This window comes from Ranitomeya variabilis, chromosome 5 (assembly GCF_051348905.1).
Source record: "Ranitomeya variabilis isolate aRanVar5 chromosome 5, aRanVar5.hap1, whole genome shotgun sequence".
NCBI lineage: Eukaryota > Metazoa > Chordata > Amphibia > Anura > Dendrobatidae > Ranitomeya > Ranitomeya variabilis.
In genome coordinates, this window is record NC_135236.1 from 592,472,147 (window position 1) to 592,480,532 (window position 8,386).

Here is an 8,386-nt window from a genome sequence, read left to right on the forward strand (position 1 = left end):
TTAAACAGCATGATTAATTAAGCTTCCTTAGAGAAAGTGAAGTACATTTGACAACATCTAAAATTAGTACATTTTGGAAAATGGGCATGTCTCTAAACATTAGGCAAAAACAAAGATTCTATCAACGGTCTTTATCTTAACTGAAAACTGCTAAATCATACAAATACAAAAGAAGATTATATCACATGCTAATTTGCATGTCTCTTAACAATAGGAAAAATCAATGATTCTTTCAACTGTCTCTTTCTAAACAGAAATTAACACACTCATGAAAATACAAAATCATAAGAATTAGATCAAAGGGTTCTCAAAACCTCATAATAATGGCAGCAGTGGGATTTGAATGGGCATGTCTCTAAACATTAGAAAAAAGCAAGGATTCTTTCAACAGTCTTTATCTGAACTGAAAAATGCAAAATCATGCAAATACAAAAGAAGATTAAATCACATGCTAATTTTCATGCTAGCAAAATCATAAGAATAAGTACAAAAACATTTCAAGATCTCATAATACTGGCAGCAGTGGGTTTAAAGCATATGCTAATTTTGCATGTTAGCATAATTATAAGAATAAGATAAAAAGGTTTAAAAGAACTCATACTAGTGGCATTTGAACCCACAAGTCTGTTAAAATTTAGGTAAGTCTCTAAACTAAAGTCTAAAACTGTATTTTCCAAAACAGAAATGCACACACTCATGGAAATACAAAATATGGAAAATGGGCATGTCTCTAAACATTAGGCAAAAACAAAGATTCTATCAACGGTCTTTATCTTAACTGAAACTGCTAAATCATACAAATACAAAAGAAGATTAAATCACATGCTAATTTGCATGCTAGCAAAATCATAAGAATAAGTACAAAAACATTTCAAGATCTTATAATACTGGTAGCAGTGAGATTACAGCATATGCTAATTTTGCATGTTAGCATAATTATAAGAATGAGATAAAAAGGTTTAAAAGAACTCATACTAGTGGCAGCAGTGGGATTTGAACTCACAAGTCTGTTCGAATATGGGTAAGTCTCTTAACAATAGGAAAAATCAATGATTCTTTCAACTGTCTTTTCCTAAACAGAAATTAACACACTCATGAAAATACAAAATCATAAGAATTAGATCAAAGGGTTCTCAAAACCTCATAATAATGGCAGCAGTGGGATTTGAATGGGCATGTCTCTAAACATTAGAAAAATGCAAGGATTCTTTCAACAGTCTTTATCTTAACTGAAAACTGCAAAATCATGCAAATACAAAAGAAGATTAAATCACATGCTAATTTGCATGCTAGCAAAATCATAAGAATAAGTACAAAAACATTTTAAGATCTCATAATACTGGCAGCAGTGGGTTTAAAGCATATGCTAATTTTGCATGTTAGCATAATTATAAGAATGAGATAAAAAGGTTTAAAAGAACTCATACTAGTGGCATTTGAACCCACAAGTCTGTTAAAATTTAGGTAAGTCTCTAAACAATAGGAACAATCAATGATTCTTTCAACTGTCTTTTCCAAAACAGAAATGCACACACTCATGGAAATACAAAATACTCAGAATTAGATCAAAGGGTTCTCAAAACCTCATAATACTGGCAGCAGTGGGATTTGAACCCACACCTCCGAAGAGACTGGAGCCTTAACCCAGCGCCTTAGACCGCTCGGCCATGCTACCTAATGGATCATTAAAAGAGCTTCCTTAGAGTAAGTTTAGTGTATCTGACTACATTTTAAACTTGTGCATTGTGGAAAATGGATAGGTCTCTAAACAAAAAGGAAAAAGCAATGATTCTATCTTTTGTCTTTTCCAAAAAAGCAAAGCACGCACTCATACAAAAATATGCTAATTTTTCTGCTAGCAAAATCATAAATATAAGCTGTAAAGGTTTTCAAAACCTCAATATGTTGGCAGCAGTGGGATTTGAACCCACGCTTCCAAAGAGACTGGAGCCTAAATCCAGCGCCTTAGATCACTCGGCCATGCTACCTTAAACAGCATGATTAATTAAGCTTCCTTAGAGTAAGTGAAGTACATTTGACAACATTTAAAATTAGTACATTTTGGAAAATGGGCATGTCTCTAAACATTAGGCAAAAACAAAGATTCTATCAACGGTCTTTATCTTAACTGAAAACTGCTAAATCATACAAATACAAAAGAAGATTATATCACATGCTAATTTGCATGCTAGCAAAATCATAAGAATAAGTACAAAAACATTTCAAGATCTCATTATACTGGCAGCAGTGAGATTAAAGCATATGCTAATTTTGCATGTTAGCATAATTATAAGAATGAGATAAAAAGGTTTAAAAGAACTCATACTAGTGGCAGCAGTGGGATTTGAACTCACAAGTCTATTGGAATATGGGTAAGTCTCTTAACAATAGGAAAAATCAATGATTCTTTCAACTGTCTTTTCCTAAACAGAAATTAACACACTCATGAAAGTACAAAACCATAAGAATTAGATCAAAGGGTTCTCAAAACCTCATAATAATGGCAGCAGTGGGATTTGAATGGGCATGTCTCTAAACATTAGAAAAAAGCAAGGATTCTATCAACAGTCTTTATCTTAACTGAAAACTGCAAAATCATGCAAATACAAAAGAAGATTAAATCACATGCTAATTTGCATGCTAGCAAAATCATAAGAATAAGTACAAAAACATTTCAAGATCTCATAATACTGGCAGCAGTGGGTTTAAAGCATATGCTAATTTTGCATGTTAGCATAATTATAAGAATAAGATAAAAAGGTTTAAAAGAACTCATACTAGTGGCATTTGAACCCACAAGTCTGTTAAAATTTAGGTAAGTCTCTAAACAATAGGAACAATCAATGATTCTTTCAACTGTCTTTTCCGAAACAGAAATGCACACACTCATGGAAATACAAACTACTCAGAATTAGATCAAAGGGTTCTCAAAACCTCATAATCCTGGCGGCAGTGGGATTTGAACCCACACCTCCGAAGAGACTGGAGCCTTAATCCAGCGCCTTAGACCGCTCGGCCATGCTACCTAATGCATCATTGAAAGAGCTTCCTTAGAGTAAGTTTAGTGTATCTGACTACATTTTAAACTTGTGCATTGTGGAAAATGGATAGGTCTCTAAACAAAAAGGAAAAAGCAATGATTCTATCTTTTGTCTTTTCCAAAAAAGCAAAGCACGCACTCATACAAAAATATGCTAATTTTTCTATTAGCAAAATCATAAATATAAGCTGAAAAGGTTTTCAAAACCTCAAGATGTTGGCAGCAGTGGGATTTGAACCCACGCCTCCAAAGAGACTGGAGCCTAAATCCAGCGCCTTAGACTACTCGGTCATGCTACCTTAAACAGCATGATTAATTAAGCTTCCTTAGAGAAAGTGAAGTACATTTGACAACATTTAAAATTAGTACATTTTGGAAAATGGGCATGTCTCTAAACATTAGGCAAAAACAAAGATTCTATCAACGGTCTTTATCTTAACTGAAAACTGCTAAATCATACAAATACAAAAGAAGATTATATCACATGCTAATTTGCATGCTAGCAAAATCATAAGAATAAGTACAAAAACATTTCAAGATCTCATTATACTGGCAGCAGTGAGATTAAAGCATATGCTAATTTTGCATGTTAGCATAATTATAAGAATGAGATAAAAAGGTTTAAAAGAACTCATACTAGTGGCAGCAGTGGGATTTGAACTCACAAGTCTGTTGGAATATGGGTAAGTCTCTTAACAATAGGAAAAATCAATGATTCTTTCAACTGTCTTTTCCTAAACAGAAATTAACACACTCATGAAAGTGCAAAATCATAAGAATTAGATCAAAGGGTTCTCAAAACCTCATAATAATGGCAGCAGTGGGATTTGAATGGGCATGTCTCTAAACATTAGAAAAAAGCAAGGATTCTTTCAACAGTCTTTATCTGAACTGAAAACTGCAAAATCATGCAAATACAAAAGAAGATTAAATCACATGCTAATTTGCATGCTAGCAAAATCATAAGAATAAGTACAAAAACATTTCAAGATCTCATAATACTGGCAGCAGTGGGTTTAAAGCATATGCTAATTTTGCATGTTAGCATAATTATAAGAATAAGATAAAAAGGTTTAAAAGAACTCATACTAGTGGCATTTGAACCCACAAGTCTGTTAAAATTTAGGTAAGTCTCTAAACAATAGGAACAATCAATGATTCTTTCAACTGTCTTTTCCAAAACAGAAATGCACACACTCATGGAAATACAAAATACTCAGAATTAGATCAAAGGGTTCTCAAAACCTCATAATACTGGCAGCAGTGGGATTTGAACCCACGCCTCCGAAGAGACTGGAGCCTTAATCCAGCGCCTTAGACCGCTCGGCCATGCTACCTAATGCATAATTAAAAGAGCTTCCTTAGAGTAAGTTTAGTGTATCTGACTACATTTTAAACTTGTGCATTGTGGAAAATGGATAGGTCTCTAAACAAAAAGGAAAAAGCAATGATTCTATCTTTTGTCTTTTCCAAAAAAGCAAAGCACGCACTCATACAAAAATATGCTAATTTTTCTGTTAGCAAAATCATAAATATAAGCTGAAAAGGTTTTCAAAACCTCAATATGTTGGCAGCAGTGGGATTTGAACCCACGCCTCCAAAGAGACTGGAGCCTAAATCCAGCGCCTTAGACCACTCGGCCATGCTACCTTAAACAGCATGATTAATTAAGCTTCCTTAGAGAAAGTGAAGTACATTTGACAACATCTAAAATTAGTACATTTTGGAAAATGGGCATGTCTCTAAACATTAGGCAAAAACAAAGATTCTATCAACGGTCTTTATCTTAACTGAAAACTGCTAAATCATACAAATACAAAAGAAGATTATATCACATGCTAATTTGCATGTCTCTTAACAATAGGAAAAATCAATGATTCTTTCAACTGTCTCTTTCTAAACAGAAATTAACACACTCATGAAAATACAAAATCATAAGAATTAGATCAAAGGGTTCTCAAAACCTCATAATAATGGCAGCAGTGGGATTTGAATGGGCATGTCTCTAAACATTAGAAAAAAGCAAGGATTCTTTCAACAGTCTTTATCTGAACTGAAAAATGCAAAATCATGCAAATACAAAAGAAGATTAAATCACATGCTAATTTTCATGCTAGCAAAATCATAAGAATAAGTACAAAAACATTTCAAGATCTCATAATACTGGCAGCAGTGGGTTTAAAGCATATGCTAATTTTGCATGTTAGCATAATTATAAGAATAAGATAAAAAGGTTTAAAAGAACTCATACTAGTGGCATTTGAACCCACAAGTCTGTTAAAATTTAGGTAAGTCTCTAAACTAAAGTCTAAAACTGTATTTTCCAAAACAGAAATGCACACACTCATGGAAATACAAAATATGGAAAATGGGCATGTCTCTAAACATTAGGCAAAAACAAAGATTCTATCAACGGTCTTTATCTTAACTGAAACTGCTAAATCATACAAATACAAAAGAAGATTAAATCACATGCTAATTTGCATGCTAGCAAAATCATAAGAATAAGTACAAAAACATTTCAAGATCTTATAATACTGGTAGCAGTGAGATTACAGCATATGCTAATTTTGCATGTTAGCATAATTATAAGAATGAGATAAAAAGGTTTAAAAGAACTCATACTAGTGGCAGCAGTGGGATTTGAACTCACAAGTCTGTTCGAATATGGGTAAGTCTCTTAACAATAGGAAAAATCAATGATTCTTTCAACTGTCTTTTCCTAAACAGAAATTAACACACTCATGAAAATACAAAATCATAAGAATTAGATCAAAGGGTTCTCAAAACCTCATAATAATGGCAGCAGTGGGATTTGAATGGGCATGTCTCTAAACATTAGAAAAAAGCAAGGATTCTATCAACAGTCTTTATCTGAACTGAAAACTGCAAAATCATGCAAATACAAAAGAAGATTAAATCACATGCTAATTTGCATGTTAGCAAAATCATAAGAATAAGTACAAAAACATTTCAAGATCTCATAATACTGGCAGCAGTGGGTTTAAAGCATATGCTAATTTTGCATGTTAGCATAATTATAAGAATAAGATAAAAAGGTTTAAAAGAACTCATACTAGTGGCATTTGAACCCACAAGTCTGTTAAAATTTAGGTAAGTCTCTAAACAATAGGAACAATCAATGATTCTTTCAACTGTCTTTTCCAAGACAGAAATGCACACACTCATGGAAATACAAAATACTCAGAATTAGATCAAAGGGTTCTCAAAACCTCATAATAATGGCAGCAGTGGGATTTGAATGGGCATGTCTCTAAACATTAGAAAAAAGCAAGGATTCTTTCAACAGTCTTTATCTGAACTGAAAACTGCAAAATCATGCAAATACAAAAGAAGATTAAATCACATGCTAATTTGCATGCTAGCAAAATCATAAGAATAAGTACAAAAACATTTCAAGATCTCATAATACTGGCAGCAGTGGGTTTAAAGCATATGCTAATTTTGCATGTTAGCATAATTATAAGAATGAGATAAAAAGGTTTAAAAGAACTCATACTAGTGGCAGCAGTGGGATTTGAACTCACAAGTCTGTTGGAATATGGGTAAGTCTCTTAACAATAGGAAAAATCAATGATTCTTTCAACTGTCTTTTCCTAAACAGAAGTTAACACACTCATGAAAATACAAAATCATAAGAATTAGATCAAAGGGTTCTCAAAACCTCATAATAATGGCAGCAGTGGGATTTAAATGGGCATGTCTCTAAACATTAGAAAAAAGCAAGGATTCTATCAACAGTCTTTATCTGAACTGAAAACTGCAAAATCATGCAAATACAAAAGAAGATTAAATCACATGCTAATTTGCATGTTAGCAAAATCATAAGAATAAGTACAAAAACATTTCAAGATCTCATAATACTGGCAGCAGTGGGTTTAAAGCATATGCTAATTTTGCATGTTAGCATAATTATAAGAATAAGATAAAAAGGTTTAAAAGAACTCATACTAGTGGCATTTGAACCCACAAGTCTGTTAAAATTTAGGTAAGTCTCTAAACAATAGGAACAATCAATGATTCTTTCAACTGTCTTTTCCAAAACAGAAATGCACACACTCATGGAAATACAAAATACTCAGAATTAGATCAAAGGGTTCTCAAAACCTCATAATAATGGCAGCAGTGGGATTTGAATGGGCATGTCTCTAAACATTAGAAAAAAGCAAGGATTCTTTCAACAGTCTTTATCTGAACTGAAAACTGCAAAATCATGCAAATACAAAAGAAGATTAAATCACATGCTAATTTGCATGCTAGCAAAATCATAAGAATAAGTAGAAAAACATTTCAAGATCTCATAATACTGGCAGCAGTGGGTTTAAAGCATATGCTAATTTTGCATGTTAGCATAATTATAAGAATGAGATAAAAAAGTTTAAAAGAACTCATACTAGTGGCAGCAGTGGGATTTGAACTCACAAGTCTGTTGGAATATGGGTAAGTCTCTTAACAATAGGAAAAATCAATGATTCTTTCAACTGTCTTTTCCTAAACAGAAGTTAAGACACTCATGAAAATACAAAGTCATAAGAATTAGATCAAAGGGTTCTCAAAACCTCATAATAATGGCAGCAGTGGGATTTGAATGGGCATGTCTCTAAACATTAGAAAAAAGCAAGGATTCTATCAACAGTCTTTATCTGAACTGAAAACTGCAAAATCATGCAAATACAAAAGAAGATTAAATCACATGCTAATTTGCATGTTAGCAAAATCATAAGAATAAGTACAAAAACATTTCAAGATCTCATAATACTGGCAGCAGTGGGTTTAAAGCATATGCTAATTTTGCATGTTAGCATAATTATAAGAATAAGATAAAAAGGTTTAAAAGAACTCATACTAGTGGCATTTGAACCCACAAGTCTGTTAAAATTTAGGTAAGTCTCTAAACAATAGGAACAATCAATGATTCTTTCAACTGTCTTTTCCAAAACAGAAATGCACACACTCATGGAAATACAAAATCCTCAGAATTAGATCAAAGGGTTCTCAAAACCTCATAATACTGGCAGCAGTTGGATTTGAACCCACGCCTCCGAAGAGACTGGAGCCTTAATCCAGCGCCTTAGACCGCTCGGCCATGCTACCTAATGCATCATTAAAAGAGCTTCCTTAGAGTAAGTTTAGTGTATCTGACTACATTTTAAACTTGTGCATTGTGGAAAATGGATAGGTCTCTAAACAAAAAGGAAAAAGCAATGATTCTATCTTTTGTCTTTTCCAAAAAAGCAAAGCACGCACTCATACAAAAATATGCTAATTTTTCTGTTAGCAAAATCATAAATATAAGCTGAAAAGGTTTTCAAAACCTCAATATGT

General features: G+C 32.9%; 2 non-coding genes across 2 annotated transcripts; both read right to left on the bottom strand.

Moving 5' to 3' along the window:
• Nucleotides 1–4,295: 4,295 nt before the first annotated feature.
• Nucleotides 4,296–4,377, bottom strand: TRNAL-AAG (transfer RNA leucine (anticodon AAG)). The gene has a single exon. It is a non-coding gene; the product is annotated as a tRNA-Leu (tRNA).
• A 231-nt stretch (nucleotides 4,378–4,608) lies between these two features.
• On the bottom strand, nucleotides 4,609–4,690 carry TRNAL-UAG (transfer RNA leucine (anticodon UAG)). The gene has a single exon. It is a non-coding gene; the product is annotated as a tRNA-Leu (tRNA).
• Between the last annotated feature and the right edge of the window lie 3,696 nt (nucleotides 4,691–8,386).